This window comes from Pelodiscus sinensis, chromosome 26 (genome assembly GCF_049634645.1).
Source record: "Pelodiscus sinensis isolate JC-2024 chromosome 26, ASM4963464v1, whole genome shotgun sequence".
Taxonomy (NCBI): domain Eukaryota; kingdom Metazoa; phylum Chordata; order Testudines; family Trionychidae; genus Pelodiscus; species Pelodiscus sinensis.
In genome coordinates, this window is record NC_134736.1 from 21,492,800 (window position 1) to 21,511,504 (window position 18,705).

The window sequence follows — 18,705 nt, forward strand, 5'->3', positions numbered from 1 at the left end:
CTCCTAAAACTTCCCCCCTCTCCTCCAGTTTTAAATAGAAACAGAGCCCTGCACAGCAAGGGGCAAGCTGGGGAGTCTGCCTGGGGCTCCCTGCTGCTTCCGCAGGCTGGATCCAGTGCCTTGGCGGGCTGTATCTGGCCTGCAGTTCGTATTTTGCCCAGGCCTGCCTTAGTGTGGTGGTGAGTTGTGTGGTGCATCACACAGCAGCAACAGTTACAAGGTGCTCTCTCCTGTGGCCTCCCCAGGCTTTATGAAAATCAGCTTCTGACTATGAACATGCATAACCCAAAGATGCTTTAGACTCGGTGCCTCCTGTTACAGATCGATCTGACACTTGCGACCTGCGGAATCAGTGTGTCCTCTGTGTGTGCCTGTATCATTCTTGAATGTGAAGCTAGACAGATGAAATGTGAATCTGGTTTTAATTCTCAATGTGCTAATGAAGAAAGAAAGAAAGAATTGGGTTCTTCCCATGTGCTTTTTTGTCCCAGCGTCTCTAGGGGAGCAGGAGGTGCAGAGCCACAAAAAACAAACCACTTGCGTGAATCTTGATCCAGCTCACGGTGAGCAATCGAGGAGAAAGTTACCCAAATTCACCTTTGTTTTTAAAACACAAATCTTGAAGGGAAATGAGGGCTGGGGCCCAGCAGCTTTCTGCCCCAGCAGGGCTGGCTTTTGGGGAGAGCAAATAGGCGGGGAGGGAGGGCCCTTAGCCCCTTGGGGAAAAGGGAAAGAGGGGATCCTCCATCACTGGAGAACACGGGTATCAATCCCCCGGCCTTCTAAGCAAGCACTCTGCCACTTGAGCTAATTCCTCCCCCTGTGAGCAGTGCTCCTGTCCCACCCACCTTGTTCCAGAGCCCACAATGTCCCTGCAGCTGCCCCATGTTCCTTTCTGAGACGGCCACTTGCGGAGCTGTTTGCTGTGGGCCGGCGAGCTTGAGCGTGGTGTTTATCATGTCAGGGTGGTGGGTTTGAGTGCTGGCCACTGGACACTCTCAGCAACCCAGCCTGTCTTCATTCAGCTGACTGCCATGGCCAGCTGGCCCCAAACAGAGACAGGTTAAGTGGTTTGTAGAGAGCAGTATGGGTGGGACTAGGGCCTAGGATGTGCAGGGCCAGCCTGTGAGGAGGGGGCTCTGGCCTCCTCCTTTCCTCCCTCTCTCAGCTACTTTTTTCAGTGGGGGCTGGCCAGCTGCCTTCCCCAGTAGCAGGCACAACTCTTGTCCTGCCTCCACTGTCCCCAGTGGGGTGACCTGATGGCCCAAATTCATGCTCCTGCTGTCTCTACCCCAGTGCGCCCTGTGGGGGGCCAGTTCCCCAGCCCAAGCCACAGAGGGAGGCTCCATGATTACTCCCTCAGGCTAAGGGAGAGCCATAAGAGGGGGCCTGGGCCTTCCCTGGACACCAGCTGCCCAATGCACAGAACCAGTCCCACCCCACCCCCAACACCTCCCACAGGCAGGAGCAGCAGGACAATGCACCCAAGGGTACCAGCTCTCCTGTTGCCCTGGGACGCAGTAACGATTAATTTAAATCTAATATTAGATGCGCCCTGACTTGTAGTGCAGATGGTAAATATCCCAAGTCCTAGAAGACGGTATTGCCGATGACTCGTGGCCGTATCTATCACCGGCGCGTGGTTTTCCAAATAAAACTCCGAGTCACAGTTTGGGGCCAAACCATATATTATAAATTTAAGATACAGAACAGCATGTAACAATAACTCTATAATCCTCCCTATCCCTGAAGACAAAGTAGATAGTAAAGACCCCTAAACAATAGGGCTACGTCTACTTTGAAGTAAGAATAAGAGCCTCCGGAAAAGGGCACTTTTTCCGGAGGATCGGAGCCAGTCTAGACGCTCTTTTCCAGCTTTTTTAAAAGCCGGAAAAAAGCGGCGGACATTTTTATTTAAATGCCGCGGGGGATATTTAAATCCCCCGCGGATTTCCCTACGACGACTAGTGAAATTTACATGCCCCTTCCGGAAAAGGGGCCAGTGTAGACGTAGCCTCCGACTATACATTACATTCACGTGGCCTAGAACAGCTGAGGCGCTCACGACCTCTATGCCTTGACTAGTTGCAAGCCGAGGCAGAGGAACAGTGAGGGGATCCCTCGATGTCACTTCAGGATCAGACCCTCTGGTTTGATGATGGATGGGATATGGACTATAAAGTCGAAGGCCTTCCGCTCTCCGGTAATAATCCAATGGGGTCCAAATGGTTGTCACCCAGGAAGTCTCCACAGGCATAAAAAAACCAAAAATAGAACCCACCACACTCACACAAACACTACACTGACTAAGCTCACACTCTCTCACTCATTCTACCATTTACGCTACCACAGAGAGACATTCTACAGAACCAAACGCAATCAGGAACCCAGCAAGAAAAAGGAAACCTGAACCGCTACTGAACTGGGGTATTTAAGCACTCTCCGGCGGGAAGATTCCAAAGGTGCTGAGTGCACTCTTTTGGGGGTGAGGTGCATAACATTTTGAATCGTGTACAACTGTTTTGAGCCGAGTGCAGAACAATTTGGTACCAAGTGCAAAAAATTAGAATGGGGTGCAGAGCACTAGTACCATGTGCAATTTGGAAAGGCAGGAAACTTCCAACTGGCAAACTTCCTTGGTTCGAACTAAGATAGATGGTTCGAACCAACTGCCTGAGTCTGGTTTAATCAGGACTCATAACACACTACTTCACCATTTCCCATCCACACAACCAATAAACATACAAGCTGAGGTAACATCAGTGCGCCATGCCGGCCACCAGCCACCTTGACCAAACCTCAAAGCATCTGGACTAGTGAGCCCACATCACAATGTGTTGCTAGTGGCCCTGTCAGAGAAGAGGCACCTTTCTGAAAGGCCCATTTGTGAGCTTAGCTCCTGAAGGCCAGCTAGCTCAGTTGGTTAGAGTGTGGTGCTAATAACACCAAGGTCGTGGGTTCAAGCCCCATGTTGGCCACATAGTTGTTTGCTGTTGTGACTACTCTCCCTCCCCTGCAGGCGCACACTTTAGCTGCCTGCTATGGACAGGGAAGCAGAAACAGGCAAAAGGCTGAGAGCTTTGCAGGACTCAGGCCAGAGAGCTGGTAGGAGGAAGATCCAGCCTGCACAGACCCAGTGGCTAAAAGGGTCTGGCCAGCTTTCCCCTAATGGCAGGGAAAACTCTTCTCTTCCCTCCATTGTCCCCAGTGGGGTGACCTGATCCCAAATTCCTGCTGCTGCAGTGGCTGGCCCATGGCTCCTCCAGCCCAAGCCACAGAGGGAGGCTCCATATGTCCAGGTGATGGGACCATGTGCCCAGCCCACAGAGCTGCTGCCAACCACCTGGTCACCTGCTTCAGTGGCCCAGCAGCCCCTCCCCCAAAACCTGCTCCTGCTCAAGGCCCCCCTGAACCCACCCAGGCTCCTGCTCCTCTGACTTCTGCACTAGCCAGCCCACATCTCAGTGAGTCGCCCGTGGCCCCATCAGAGACGAGCTCTGGGCAGCGGCAGAGACGTCCCTGCAGCTGCCTGTGGGGTCTTTCCCAAAGGGCCCCTCATGGGCTGCTGGCTCAGCTGTTTAGAGCTTGACGCTGATAACGCCCAGGTCGTGGGTTCAAGCCCCATGCTGGCCACAGGGGTGTCTGGTTTGGTGACTTGCCTTTGTGTAGCTGCCTGCTATGGACAGGGAAGGAGAAAGAAGCCCTGGGAGGTGAAGCAGCGGGAGGGAAGCGAGGAGCAGAGTGTCAGCTGCCAGCCGAGAGTCATAGGTGCCCTCTGCCTCCTGGGACCGCCCCTCCCTGAGCCCCCAGCCCCCTGTCTCTCACCGTGCGCCCCTTGGGGAGTCCACTCGCTCTGGGCTCCGGGGCCTCCCGCTCCCACAGGGAATGACACAGCCCTGTGCCCTCGCCCAGAGCCACTCCCAGCCCGTGTGAAACAGGAGGGTTCATTGAGCATCTGACACAGCGCAGGGACCCAGGCAGGCAGCAGGGGCTGCGGGTGGGGAGTGAGGGCACCAGAGGGGGCAGGGAAACAAGTAGCACCAAGACTCTTGCCACCAGGGTCTGGCCACCCGACTCCCTGCCCAGGCTGCTGGGCCCCCGACCACTTCAGCTGCCAGGTCAGCCCGGGAGCTAAGGCAGGAATGGGGGGAAGGAGCCAGTCAAACTGCAGGTGGCAGGAAACACCAGTCGCGCCTTCCTGGGCCGGGCATGACGGCATCATGTTAGTGACACGGCTGCCAGACATCCCGGACAGTTAATAACCAGCTGGAGGGGTTTATGGGGAGCTCAGTGTGGGGAGCCTAAGATGAAATATTTAAAGGTCCCTGGTTCAATCCCAGGCTTTGCCATGTCTCTCGGTGCAGCAGGGCCCTCTCTGCTCCCCTTGCTGTGCTAGTGCCCTGTGACATCCCCTCATCCATCTTAGCCACAGCCCAGCACTGGAAACTCCCGTCCATCTGATTAACCCCCTTTCTTCCAACCCTGCCTCAGAGTCCTTGCTTCCTTGGCTAAAGTCCCCTCCCTTGTGCGTGTGGCTGGCAGGGGTTACTAGATGGATCCATTTACATGTAGCTTCACTGAAACCCCCCTTGTTGGCCTGTGCCCAGGTCAGTCCATGTCACTGGCTCAGGGGTTTCTCCCCCCAGCACGCTGCAGAGAAAGCCCTGGTGTGTGAAAGGGCCTCACGGAGCCCAGAAACCAAGTTAAAAATAAACCAAAAGGAAATATTTTTGTGCCCAGTGGAACGTCTTGCCATAGGATGTTGTGAAGGTGAAATCTACAAGAAGGTCCAAAACAGAACTGGACAATTTAATGTGGGAAAGGTCAATCAATGGCATTTAAGCAGGATGGACAGGGCAGGTGTCCCTAGCTGGTGTATAACAGAAGCTGGAAATGGGCAACAGGAGGGATCACTTAACAATTGTCTGTTCTGAGGATTCCCTCGGGACAATGAAATTGGCTGCTGTCATGAGACAGGATCCTGGGCTAGCTGGACAACTCACATGACTCAGTCTGGCTGCTTTGATGTTCTGTTTGGTTTCTGTTCTTGTCGCCTCTGGGCAAGGGAGAATGGACCTGCCACCCCATCCTGAACTGGACAGAAAATGGCCTATGAAAGGCTAGTGTAGGTGAGCAAAAAGGCAAGTTTCATGTGTCCCTGATGGTCTAGTGGTTAGGATCCAGCACTCTCACTGCTGTGGCCTGGGTTCGATTCCCAGTCAGGGAAACCAGCATGCAACTTCATGTGACAACTGCCTAGTCACTTTTCTCACCTCAGTGTCACATGTGACAGCAGCTGTGATGCACAAGGTTATATCAGGCTCCTTCCCACTTCTCTGGCACTGCTAAGACAACACTTGTCATTTTCAGAAGGGGCAGAGTTGGGTCACTCAAACTTCCTCTCCCATGTGGGCAGCACTGGAGGAAGCTCTGTGGCACACACAGCACTAGTCCATTGGTTCAGTTTGGTTGTTGAAGGAGACAACACAGAACTGGCTCCAGCCCCCGCTCAGTAACCTGGGGAAATGACCCACCAGGCCTGGGCCCCTCGGAGAGGCAACGATTCCCCACTGGCCAGGGCAAAGCCTCCCTCTCACACAGTCATGGAGCCTTCTCCCCCTGTTTTTACCTCTCCCCCACAACTCAGCTCTCACTGCTCGTCAGTGTTCCTGTTCCAGGAGCAGGTGAGTTTTGTCTTGTGAACCAATATTGAGGTCGTGTGTCTCTGTTCGGGGGTGAGCCCCCGCGGCGCCTGCCAGTTACTAACAAATATCTTAGCTACACATTATGGGAGAAAGACACTAACCCAAGGGATAATTAACTCTGGGCTGCAGCTAGTCTCTGCCTCCCGCAGGGCCACTAGGGAACAGATGGGGGACAAGGCATGAGGCAGATCCAAGGGGCTGGCTAAATCCAGAGTGAGAAGCACATGAAAAAGACCCAGCAGCAGGTGAGAGAACAGCATGAAGACATCAGGATCAGGACCAGAGCAGTTCGGCTATGTCTACATTGGCAAGATTTTGTGCAAAATCTTGCCGCCTGTCTACACTGGCCGCGAGTATTTATGCAAGAACACTGAGTTTGTAATGTACAAAATCAGTGGTTCTTGCGCAAATACTCTGACGCGCCCACTCACGGATAAGCCCTCTTGTCAAGTATTCTTGCACAAGAGGGCCAGTGTAGACAGCAACGTTAATTTCTTGCACAACAAAGCCCAATGGCTAAAATGGCCATCGAATCTTTCTTAAACAAGAGAGCATCTGCATTGGCACGAATTCTTTTGCGCAAAAGCACATGCCAGTAGAGATGCTCTCCTGTACAAATGCTTTAATGCAAAAATTTTTGCATTAAAAATACTTGCACAAAGTCATACCAGTGTAGATGTAGCCTACAAGTAAATCCAGGAATTAAACAAAAACCAAGACAAAACAAAGTGAAATCCCCAATCCTCTCTACTGCAAAACTAATGTTGAACTTTTTGACAGTAGCTAACCACTCAGCCTGTGCTCTCTTCCTCCAGTTTCCCAACAGGAAAGAAAGAACAATCATCAACAACAGACAGCAATTACACTAAAGCAACACTGTCTGCTTGCTTCATGCTCAGAAGAGAACACTGTCACTCATCCTCATGGATAGCAAGACCAACCACTTTCAGCTGCATTTCTCGAGTTACCAACTATAGAAATGATCCCTGAAAGTACAATCTTATTAACACCTGCTTCCCCACACACCCACACTTGTGTGCATTCACTTTCTCCTCATGAGGAATGTTTTCACACAACACTTAGAAAACTAAAGAACAGAAATAATCTCAGCAAAGTGCTTGTCCCATTCAAACACGCTCCACCAGGTTTAGAAATCTGCATATTAGAATATGCTCCATGTCCCTGTTTACAGAAACACGCCTCCTGATTAGCATGTGGAGCACCTGGCAGCCAATCAAAATCTCCTGGGCTACGTCTACACTGGCACCCTTTTCCGGAAACACAACCCTTTAGTCCAGAGAACACATCTGCTCTTCTGAATTTTATGAAGAGATGTTCCAAAAAAAAAGGTTGTTTTTTTTCTGACATTTGGCCCAGTGTAGACAGGCCAAATGTTGGAAAAGCCTCTTCTGAAAAAAGAAGCAGAAAAAGCTACGCAAATTGGGGTTTGCAATTTGCGTAGTTTTTTTTCAGAAGAACAGTGAGGTGTGGACATAGCCTGAGTGTTGGTCAGTGCTCGTAGGAGACAGGGAGGGACAAAAGTATCTAAAGGCACCTGCAGCCTTTCAGAACAACCCCCAGCCCAACCCCAAGTACAAGCCCTTCCCTCCACCGCCGTTGGGATCTACTGGGAACTGTCTGGACTCAAGCCCACTCTGGTGTGAGCCTAAGGATTGCCTGTTCTGTAAAAGCTGAACCCTGGGAATCAGTAAGCACCTAAAATGACTCTGGTGGGATTTGAACCTATAAGTTTTGAATGATCAGCTTGGTTTATATTAACCACTGTAGCTTAAAAGTCCAACAGGCTTTCTATTGCACCACAGAGTGGTAGTCTTGCTATCTCTGCAGCATGGCAATTGCTGGGTGGAAAGAAAGGGGACCCAAATCTTTCTTTTTCAGGAGAACAGGGCCACTGAAAGTAAGGGGTGAGAACTAAGCTGCAGTTGGAGAATGTGGGCATTGATCCCACTACCTCTCGCATGCTAAGCGAGCGCTCTACCACTTGAGCTAATTCCCCTGCTTGCAAAAGCCTCTCCTGCCCCACCTACCTTGTTCCAGAGCCCACAACATCCCTGTGGCTGCCCAAGGCTCCTTTCTGAAAGGGCCACTTGTGAGACTGACACCCGTGGGCCGGCTAGCTCGAAGGTTTAGGACGTGGTGCTCATATCACACAGACGTGTCTTAAGAGCAAGCCCCTTATTTCAAACCATAACGGGCTCGCTATTCAGACGTCCCTGTAAACCTCATGGCACAAGGAGGGAGGGGCGTTTCGGAATAGCGATTTATTTTGAAATAAGCGCTGTGTAGTCAGCACCGAATTACAAAATAAGTTATTTCAAAATTGACTCGAAATAAGCTACATAATTTGCATCACTTATTTTGAGCTGTAGGACGCACCCCTAGGCCTCGTCTAGACTGGCATGATTTTCCGCAAATGCTTTTAACAGAAAAGTTTTCTGTTAAAAGCATTTGCAGAAAAGTGTCTGTGCCACTCTAGATGCGCTTTTGCACAAAAAAGCAGCCACTTTTGTGCAAGATCACTCCAATGTCCACATAGCCCAGGATCAGGACCAGAGTAGTAGAAGTAAAACCAGGAACTCAAGAAAAGCCAGGACAGGATGATAAAGGGAAATCCCTCCTCTCTACTTCAAAACTAATTTTGAACTTTTTGACAGTAACCAACCACTCAGCCTGTGCTCTCTTCCTCCAGCTTTTTAACAGGAAAAAAGGAACAATCATCAATAGCAGACAGCAATAACATTAAAGCAACACTGTCTGCTTGTTTCATGTTCAGAAGAAAACATTATCACTCATCCTCATGGTTACCAAGACCAACCACTTTCAGCTGCATTTTTCTAGTTACCGACTATAGAAATGATCCCTGAAAGTACAGTCTTAGGCGGGCCCTGCTCGCTACACACCCACCCTCATGTGCATTCACTTTCTCCTCATGGGGAATGTTTTCACACAACACTTAGAAAACTAAAGAACAGAAATAATCTCAGCAAAGTATTTGTCCCATTCAAACACGCTCCACCAGGTTTAGAAATCTGCATATTAGAATATGCTCCATGTCCCATTTTATAGAAATATGCCTCTTGATTAGCATGTGGAGCACCTGGCACCCAATCAAAATCTCTTGCTGTTTCTTCCTGAAACTGCAGTTCCTGGGGCTCCTTTAAGTCAGGGGTAAGTCTGTGGACCAGCTGGGTCCAGGAAGCTTTGCCTGCCGGGCTGAGGTGGAAAGTGACTAAGTAGAAATACTTGATTACGCTACTCAAGACCTTTTTTGGGTATTTGTACTTTACTCAAGTTATTTATTTTTGTCACACTTTGACTTTTAATCAAGTTGGGTTTTTTAGACAATATTGTACTTTTTACTCCACTCCCATTTCCAGAGGCGCTGGGTTGCTCACGACTTGCATCCTTCTGATTTGCTAAAGCCCAGCTGCATGTGCAAGCACCAGTCATCCAAAAAACAGCCAATCCACAAGCACAATGCCCCTGCCAAGGAAGAAGCCTTTTATTAGCTGCTCCAACACCTTGGCTACGTCTACACTGGCCCCTTTTCCGAAAGGGGCATGCTAATTTTCAACTTCAGAATAGGGAAATCCATGGGGGATTTAAATATCCCCCACGGGATTTAAATAAACATGGCTGCCACTTTTTTCCAGCTTGGGGAAAAGCCGGAAAAAAACGTCTAGACTTGCACGATCCTCCGGAATAAAGCCCTATTCTGGAGGATCTCTTATTCCTACTTTGAAGGCTTATTCCTGTGTCATGTGTCCCTGACGGTCTAGTGGCTATAATTCAGCACTTTCACTGCTGAGGCCTGGGTTCAATTCCCAGTCAGGGGCACCTTGGCTTTCACATGACATGTGTCTATTAATTCATCTTACCTTATTGTTACAGCAGCTGTGAGTCAAGGCAGTGTGGACATGGGACAGGGGTTTCTTGCACAAGAGAGTATCAGCACTGCCATGGATGCTCTTGCTCAGAAGCACAGCTCACACATGGCAGCATGGATGTTTCTTGCACAAGAAGCTGCCACTGCAGACATAGCCAAAGGGACCTTTGGAGCTGAAATCCAGTCCCCCTCCTAACAGCAGGACAAAACCCACCCACATTACTGTTTCTCCAAATCAAGTATCTACCTGGAGCAGGGTTTGAACCCACCCAGACAAACATCTATTAGATTTTAAGTCCAACACCTTAACCACTCGGCCATCCTAGTGGAATGAAGTCATCCAGAAGGGTGAAAGTTCTCTCTCCAAACAGCCCAGGGACTGCCTCTCAGAGCATCTGCCCATCCCAACTCTGTGCCAGGGCTTCCCACTGAGAGGCTGAGAGAGCCGCCCCCTCCGTGCCAGTGAGGAGGGAAGCAGGGAAAAGGGAAACCAAACAAGACAAAACCCAACCTCTGCGGGGATTCCGAGGGACAAAGTCCTGGTGGGAAAAATCCCCCCCCACACACACACACACGCAGACTTTCACCCAGTATTTTCCCCACCTTGCATTGGGCCAGCCCCCCATGGATCAAGCCAATATTTCCAGCCTTTGTTTTTACAGCATGGACAGTCAAACCCATTCACAAACTTTTGCCAGACCAGTAGCATTACAGTTCCATGTCTGCAGGGCTTGCCAAGGGGCTGCGAACCCCGCTCGCCAGCCGGGCAGAATCGCACACTGCGCATGCGCAGACTGCACTGAGCACCGCACCGGGCTAAAGTCTACTCACCACGGGCAGATTGCCCTAAGTGCCGAGCCCTGCATATCTGCATACGCATTATGCAAATAAGTGTAGATATCTGCAAACACTGATCTGCTCGCTCCCCCAACCTCGCACGTGCTGGGAGCAGTTTCCCTGGACCCAGGCTGGGAGCAAACCCCCTCTGCTGGGAACAGCCCTGGGCCAGATTCTCCTCCTACAGCCCCGGGGCGGCTGCTCTCTGGAGAAGGGGGGGTCTCTCTTACCTGCCCCCGCAATGGGCAGGGACTGGGATGGGGGCACTGCCCTGGGAGAGGTTCCTGAGGAGAAGCTTTCCCCCTCCTGGCAGCCGACACTGGGGGAGCTCTGAGACTCCAGGGCAAAGGCCTCCAGCCCGCCAGGTCCTGGGATTAGGAGGCCCTGGAACCAGGCCCCCTGGAGTAGCATTGTGGCCAAGGGGCTCTGACCCACAGGGGGGCTGGCCCCAGAGCCCAGGGCCCGGGAGGCTGGTCAGCAAGTGAGACTCGCCCGTCAGTCCAAGCTGCTTTCTCCCCGGCTGCCGTTCCTGCCTGTCCCGTGCCAGCGCCGCACGCAGGCCAGTGGGGCAGGACGGGGGTGTCCGTAGGGCCCTGCTCTCAGTCCGTCCCTCACAGGCCCTGTGGGCTGCTCGAGGGCTGAGTCCATCACCCAGGCCTGGCGCGGGGATGGAACATGGGGCACGTTTCCCCCTGTGAGCGTGTGCGGGGGCAGGAGGGAGCCACACGGGCCCGGCTGAAGGTTTTGTGCTGGGGCTGGAGGCTTGAGCCCGAGCTGTCGGCCTCAGAGGGACTTGCTCCTCCCCCCTCTCCTGCCTTGCTGCCTCCTTTGGCCAGCAGCGCTCAGGGGCAGCCGGGAGAGCCGGCACCAAGGGCAGAGGAGGCCGAGGCACAAGCCCCTCAGAGGGGACAGGCCTGAGGCCTCTGGCTTGCCCAGGCTCACGCCAAGGGGCTTTCTGTGGTGCCGGGCGGGGGAGGGAGGCCAGGCCCAGGCCAGTGGGAGAAGGGGCAGCGCCTGCCAGGGCAGCAAGGGGAGCTGCAGGGAGCGAGACGCGGCGTTTCTGTCTGGATCACTCAAGGGTCCTGCTGCGGGTGAAGCGCCTGTGACACCCCTGTGCTGCTGGGTTCTCCTGCCCCTCCCCTGGGAGGCCGTCCCCTTCGGGGGATCTTGCCCTGGCACTCGTCCAAGGGCAAACTGGGCAAAGCAGCCTGCCCCAGGCACCTTCCATAGCTCAGCTGGCAGAGCAGAGGCCTGTAGCGGGTGCTCAGCAAGTGCCCTTAGGTGGCTGATTCAACTCCAGCTGAAAGGAGAGATTCTTCTCCCTCCCCCTGGCTGCAGGCCCGGCCTTAGGACCACGCGGCTGCCTTGGGTCTGTCCCTTTGGGGCCTGGTGCTACAATTGACAAAAAGGTTTTGGGTTCCAGCTGCTGATGAAATGTCTTGGGCTGCACAGGCCTTGAGTCATGGCAAGAGCTGGAGGGGAATGGGGAACGGCTGCACTTTGGAATGGGAAGGGGGTGTCTGGCACCATAAAGTAGAACAGTTTTAAGGTTGCTTCAAGGAGGGCACCATGACTTAGTTGGCTAAAGCACCTGCCTCGTAAGCAGGGGATCCTGGGTTCAACTCCCAGTGGTGCCTTGTTGCCAGGTCAATGGGTCTTTTCTTCCCACCATTCTTCAACATGTACCTGGAGTTGGTTTTACCTTCAGCTGAGCTTGGTGGTGCCCTCACAGTGGGAGTAGGATAATAGCAAAGAGCAGGAGGTGGCCTAGGGGTTTGATTTTGTGAGGCTAAGCTAGACTTGCTAAATCAAGCTGTGGAAGATGGATTGCAGCAGCGATCTCCACCAGAGTGAAGACATGGCCTAATGGTGCAATTAGTTAGATGCCAACACTAATAACCCCACTGCTGGTAACTCACTGGCTATGTCTAGACTGGCAAGTTTTTCTGCAAAAGCGGCCACTTTTGCGGAAAAACTTGCCAGCTGTCTACACTGGCCACTTGAATTTGCGCAAGAACACTGACGATCTAATGTAAGATTGTCAGTGTTCTTGCACAAATACTATGCTGTTTCCGTTGGGGAAAAAGCCCTCTTGTGCAAATGTATTTGCACAAGAGGGCCAGTGTAGACAGCTCAGGACTGTTTTGTGCAAAAGAGCCCCGATGGCGAAAATGGCGATCGGGTCTTTCTTGTGCAAAACCGCATCTAGATTGGCACGGACGCTTTTCTGCAAAAGGTGCTTTTGCGCAAAAGCGTCCGTGCCAATCTAGATGCTCTTTTCCGCAAATGCTTTTAACGGAAAAAGTTTTCCTTAAAATCACTTGTGGAAAATCATGCCAATCTAGACGTAGCCACAGAGACATCTACACTTAAAGTTTAAGACATCTACACTTAAAGTTTTCTCCTTAAAAAATATGTTAATGAGGGACTCAATTGCATGAGTCACCATCTCATTTGCATATTTTCTGCCAATGGGATTTTTGTGCAAAAACAAGCAGTGTGAACACTTTTTTGGCACAAAACCCCCTTTTCCCAAAAGATTCTTATGCCCCCCCAAAAGAGGTATATTGATCTTTCAGAAAAAGGGGGTTTTGTGCAAAAAGAAAACTTCCATACTGCTTGTTTCTGCACAACAACCCCAGCGCAAAATCAGTTTGCCAGAAAATATGCAAATAAGATCATGACTCATGCAAATGAGACCCTAATTAGCACCTTCTTTTGCTGAGAAAACTCGTTGTGTAGATAATGCAATAGAAGCACAGCATGTCAAAGAATTGTTCCAGTGACGCTCCCAGACGAGGGGGTTACAAACCCCACGCTAGACCCCGTGCCAGGGTTTCGTCACCTGCACGGCTGTTCCTGTTCTGTTCCGCGCTGTGAACGTTCCTTAGAAGGTTGGAACCAACCCGGCTCCTTTAGGGAGTGGAAGCTCCTAGGGGCGGAGACTGAGGTGTTTAAACAGCGCGAGCAAACCAGGGGCAGCACCAGCCAGCCCAGACGGGAGAATCGCACTCAGGTGTCCCGGGGTCTGGCTCGATCACCAGGTAGCGGGTGGGCTACCGAGAAGGGTCGCAGGTGCAAGCTGCAGCGTTGGAGGCTGGGGACAAGCCACCGACTTTGCTGTCGCGGGGTGGGCTGGATCCTCTGAAGGCTCCGTGGCTGACCCACCCTCCCCCAGAGCAGTTCAGCGGCAGCGACCAGAGCCCCAAGCCCGCCTGCCCCTCCCGAGGGAAGCGCGGAGCCCAGCACCCCCAAGCTACCAGCCCGAGGGCCCGCCGGGAACCAGCACGCGGCCTGCGCCCGGAACAGCGGTGGGACTGGCAGCAGCTGCCCAGCCCGGCCCGCGGCAGTGAGCTAGGGGATGCAGTGGCAGCTCGGAGATCTGGGCTCCTCCTCGCACTCGGGTGTACCCAGGGGTGCTCATTTACATACCCACGATGCATTGTGCACAGTGATTCGCCACCCACGTCCATGGGGCAGAGTTTGCTCCTAAAGCCCTTGGCTCCCACACAAAACTCGGGGTATCAGCGGGTAGAGCAATAGGCTGCAGAAGGGGTGGGGATTTGCAGACGGTCCGGTGTAGCCACCGTGAGTTGAGAAACAGACGCCGTTTTTCTGGCAGCGCCTCTGCAGCAACTGCGGTATACTCTGGTTTTTCTTCAGATTGTATAAATCTTTTGCCTTTTACTAAAGATTTCTGTGGAAAGGAACATTTATGAGTTTGTACTCAATTTTTTGAGGCTTCACTCCAGTGAAGCTACCCAATGGTGTAAAAAAACAGAACTGAACTATTAGTTTTTGTAGTGAGGCCTGTAGGTACCTGTGTTTATTTGAAAATGTTGTTGTACCTTATGGTGCGCTACCTTTTATAATAGTAGTTGTTGTGTTAGTCTAGTCCAGCTAAAACAAAAAATAGAGCTATGCAGTGCTAACAAGAGGGGCTATGTCTAGACTGGCATGATTTTCCAGAATGTTTTTGGTGGAAAAGAACTTTTGGCGGAAAATCGTCGGTGCCAATCTAGGCACGCTTTTCCGCAAAAAAGCCCTGATCGCCATTTTCGCGATCGGGGCTTTTTGGGGAAAACAAATCTGAGCTGTCTACACTGGCCCTTTTGCTCAAAAGTTTTGCGCAAAAGGACTTTTGCCCGAACCGGCGCAGCATAGTATTTCCGCCAGAACACTGACAATCTTACGCGAGATCGTCAGTGCTTTTGCCTAAATTTAAGCTGCCAGTGTAGACAGCTAGCAAGTTTTTCTGGAATAGTGGCTGATTTTCCAGAAAAACTGGCCAGTCTAGACACAGCCTTCCGTTAAAAGCATTTGTGGAAAATCATGCCAGTCTAGACGTAGCCAAGGGATACAATCAAAAAAAGTGAACACCTATAAAAAAGACAAATCAAATTTCAGAACAGAGGAGAGATGGGACGGGGGAAGTAAATGTCTGTGAGCTAATGATATTAGAGGTGATAATTGGGGAAGCTATCTTTGCAATGGGAAAGATAATGTATATAACTGGACAAATGTCTCAGATGCTTCGCCAAAGAATCAATGCACACAAAAGGGATATCAGACAGTATCACAAAGAAAAACAGTGTCTTGCCATTTCAACCATTAATGGCATTGTCTCAATGACTGATCACCTGCATTCTGCTTGACTACATCTACGCTGGCATGATTTTCCGAAAATGCTTTTAACGGAAAAGTTTTCCTTTAAAAGCATTTTCGGAAAAGCACATCTAGATTGGCAGGATGCTTTTCCGCAAAAGCTCTTTTTGCAGAAAAGCGTCCGTGCCAATCTAGACGCGGTTTTCCACAAAAAAGCCCCGATCGCCATTTTCGCGACTGGGGCTTTTTTGCGGAAAACAGTACTGTGCTGTCTACACTGGCCCTCTTGCGCAAATGATTTGTGCAAGAGGGCTTTTGCACGAACGGGAGCAGCACAGTATTTCCGCAAGAACACTGACGATCTTATATGAGATCGTCAGTGTTCTTGCGGAAATTCAAGCGGCCAGTGTAGACAGCTGGCAAGTTTTTCCACAAAATCATCTGATTTTGCGGAAAAACTTGCCAGTCTAGACACAGCCCTTCAAAGACATTTTACCACCAGACTTGAAAGAGAAACCTCTGAATTGTCATTCATGCTTAAATTTGACGCTTTACACCCAGGCTGCGTTTAGATTGGCATGATTTTCTGGAAATGCTTTTAACGAAAAAGTTTTCCTTTAAAAGCATTTTCGGAACAGAGCGTCTAGATTGGCACAGACGCTTTTCTGTAAAAGCACTTTTTGTGGAAAAGCGTCTGTGGCCAATCTAGACGTGCTTTTGCACAAAACAAAACAAACCTCCGCTGTCTACACTGGCCCTTTTGCGCAAAAGAGACTTTTGCCCAAACGAGAGCAGCATAGTATTTCCGCAAAAAGCACTGATTTCTTACAATAGGGAGTCAGTGCTTTTGCAGAATTTCAGCGGTCAGTATAGACAGCTGGCAAGTTTTTCCAAAAAAGCGACTGATTTTCCAGAAAAACTGGCCAGTCTAGACACAGCTCTGCAGGGGAGGGACCAGCACCAGAGGAGAGAGGCAGGGCAGGTGTGTAGAGGGAAGTGTTAGGAGAGGGGATGAGGAGTGGTAGCTCACATGATCAGTGTGGGGCTACTGGAGGAGTGAGCACGGGGGTGGGATGACCCCTTTTTTCTATTTTTCTCCCAAGAGGGGGCCCCGCGATATCGTGCTGCCCTGGGCCCCGCAAAACTCTCATCCGCCCCTGCTGCCAGGGAGGGAACCTGATCAGCCCCGTTTTGCCAAAGGGAGAAGAGAGGCCCAGAAGAGCAGGGGTGACGTGCCCGGGGTTAGCCAGGAGGGCTGGAGGAGTGGGGCGTGTGTGTGTGCGGGAGGGGGAGGGGAGGGGGAGCAGAAAGGGTGGATGCTGCTCCTAGTGGGAGGGGAAAAGATTCCTGTGCCTCCCCGGAAGGCTCCTGCCTTCTCCCCCCCACCCCACACCCGCTTTCTTCTTGCCCCCCTAGTGTGCTCTGGGGCTTCGTCTACACTGGCATGATTTTCCAGAAATGCTTAAAACGGAACAGTTTTCCGTTATAAGTATTTCCGGAAAAAGCGCGTCTACATTGGCAGGATGCTTTTCCGGAAAAGCACTTTTTCTGGAAAAGCGTCCGTCCCAATGTAGATGTGCTTTTCCGCAAAAAAGCCCCGATCGTCATTTTCGCGATCGGGGCTTTTTTGCAGAAAACACTACTGTACTGTCTACACTGGCCCTTTTCTGGAACAGTTTTCCGGAAAAAGGACTTTTGCCTGAACGGGAGCAGCACAGTATTTCCGGTAAAGTGGCTGATTTCTTACAGTAGATCCTCAGTGCTTTTCTGGAAATTCAAGGGGCCAGTGTAGACAGCTGGCAAGTTATTCCGGAAAAGTGGCTGATTTTCCGGAATAAGTGGCCAGTGTAGACACAGCCCGGATGCGCCCAGCTACGCAGGGCGACGGGCCCAGCTGGACCGGGGGTATCGGGGCGAGAGTGGAAGCCGCACAGCCGCACAGCCTCCTGAGTGGCGGCTCCTGTCCGAGCCAGCTCCTGCTGGGTGTGCGGGCCGCAGCCGGGGAGAGTGCCGGTGGGGTCGGGAGTCGGGGTGCAGCAGCACCGCCAAAGCAGGGCTCAGGCCGGAGAGGAGAGAGAGCTCCGGGCCCGGGGAAGACAGGCAGGCAGGGGCGTGTCCCGGGGGGAGAGGCGGAGGGGCGTGAGTACGTATGCAGATGTGGGCGCAAGTGGAGGCTTGTGGGAGCGGGAGCGGGCTGGCGAGCGGGGCCCGCCTTGGGCAAGCGGGGCTCGGTGTGGGTGTTGGGGGCGGCTTGGGGGCGGGTGCGGGCAGTAGGGGAGCGTTTGGGGCGCAGCGGTGTGGGTGCGCGAGGCGGCGTCCCCTGTGATGTGAGAGGCTTTGGGCGGTGGGGGGCAGGCGGTGGTTGTGCAAGTGGAAATCATACTTACCTGGCAGGGGAGATACCATGATCATGAAGGTGGTTTTCCCAGGGTGAGGCTCATCCATTGCACTGCGGGTGTGCTGACCCCTGTGATTTCCCCAAATGTGGGAAACTCAGCTGCATAATTTGTGGTAGTGGGGGGCTGCATTCGTGCTTTCCCCTGGTGCTCGCTGTGAACAATAGACTGACAGATGACCAAGACAAACAGAGAAGAAATGTTGCTGCTTCTGTTTTTGCTCTTTTTTCTCTCTGTGGCGAGCATTGCTAGGTTTTTGCATTTTTCTCTGCTTGGTCCCTGTTCTGTGCTAAGGCTTGGCTGGTCCCTGGGGGGGGCTCTTTTTTCTGCTTCTTCTGCCATTTCCTGGAAAGCACATTGCTTTCCTAGGCCATTGATGCCCCTCTTCAGCCACCCTGCTTGCCTTACAGGAAGTTTCCCCTAATGGCCTGCTGGCCTTCGCTGCAGCCCCAGCCCCTTGCTTCTCGTCCTGGCCTCCCCCCCCCCCCCCCCCCCCCCCGAGCTTCAGAAGAACCAGAAGTTCTCCCTTCTCTGCCTAGCAGTCTTTTATGGCCCTGAAAACTCTTAGCAGCTCCCCTCTAGCAGACTCCCTTCCAATCTTCTACGCCCCGCACAGTCAGTTTCTCTCGCATTTTTCTGCATTCCCTGTCTCTGATTTGTATGAGTCTGCCTCCCTTCCCGCCCACAGGGTACAATGCCCCAGCTAGGCCTAATCCTCACCGTGTAGAGCGGAAGAATTACTTTTCCTGTCTTGCGCACGACGTTGCTGCTTCCGCTAACGCTCCTCAGAACGATGTTCGCTGCTCTGGCAACCCGTTTACCGCTCTCGACTCCCGTTTATCTCGTGGTCCGCTGTGACAGCCAGCGTCTCCCTGGCCCTCTCCCCTGCTGCGCCGATTCTTGTCCACAGTGTTCCTTCCTAGACAGCCATTTCCCATTCTCTCTTTCTCTCTCTCTCTGCCACCGTGCACGTGGGCGCAAGCAACGGATCGATCATTCGTAAGCGGAGTACTTTGCATTTGGCCTTATTGAACTTCATTGTAGTCTCTCCAAACCATTTCTCTGCTTTGTCCAGATCATTCCGAATTGTGAGGAACCCATCCTCCACAGCACCTGCAACCCCTCCCAGCTCGGGGTCCTCCGCAGTCTTGATAAGCGTACTCTCTACGCCGCCCATCCGAATGGCTGAGGAAGGGAACCAGGCCCACAAGGAATCCCTGCCGGACCCCCGCTCATTACACTCTTCCAGCGAGGC

General features: G+C 52.1%; 8 non-coding genes across 8 annotated transcripts; 5 read left to right on the top strand and 3 right to left on the bottom strand.

The window, feature by feature from the left end:
* The first annotated feature begins 2,904 nt into the window (after positions 1-2,904).
* Positions 2,905-2,978, top strand: TRNAI-AAU (transfer RNA isoleucine (anticodon AAU)). Its single transcript has one exon. It is a non-coding gene; the product is annotated as a tRNA-Ile (tRNA).
* A 2,177-nt stretch (positions 2,979-5,155) lies between these two features.
* TRNAE-CUC (transfer RNA glutamic acid (anticodon CUC)) lies at positions 5,156-5,227 on the top strand. The gene has a single exon. It is a non-coding gene; the product is annotated as a tRNA-Glu (tRNA).
* A 1,264-nt stretch (positions 5,228-6,491) lies between these two features.
* On the bottom strand, positions 6,492-6,707 carry LOC142820577 (small nucleolar RNA U3). The gene has a single exon (XR_012897803.1). It is a non-coding gene; the product is annotated as a small nucleolar RNA U3 (small nucleolar RNA).
* Positions 6,708-7,649: 942 nt separating this feature from the next.
* TRNAA-AGC (transfer RNA alanine (anticodon AGC)) lies at positions 7,650-7,722 on the bottom strand. Its single transcript has one exon. It is a non-coding gene; the product is annotated as a tRNA-Ala (tRNA).
* A 664-nt stretch (positions 7,723-8,386) lies between these two features.
* LOC142820563 (small nucleolar RNA U3) lies at positions 8,387-8,602 on the bottom strand. Its single transcript, XR_012897790.1, has one exon. It is a non-coding gene; the product is annotated as a small nucleolar RNA U3 (small nucleolar RNA).
* A 3,410-nt stretch (positions 8,603-12,012) lies between these two features.
* On the top strand, positions 12,013-12,086 carry TRNAT-CGU (transfer RNA threonine (anticodon CGU)). The gene has a single exon. It is a non-coding gene; the product is annotated as a tRNA-Thr (tRNA).
* Positions 12,087-14,092: 2,006 nt separating this feature from the next.
* LOC142820575 (U5 spliceosomal RNA) lies at positions 14,093-14,208 on the top strand. The gene has a single exon (XR_012897801.1). It is a non-coding gene; the product is annotated as a U5 spliceosomal RNA (small nuclear RNA).
* A 3,225-nt stretch (positions 14,209-17,433) lies between these two features.
* Positions 17,434-17,597, top strand: LOC142820569 (U1 spliceosomal RNA). The gene has a single exon (XR_012897796.1). It is a non-coding gene; the product is annotated as a U1 spliceosomal RNA (small nuclear RNA).
* The last annotated feature ends 1,108 nt before the right edge of the window (positions 17,598-18,705 follow it).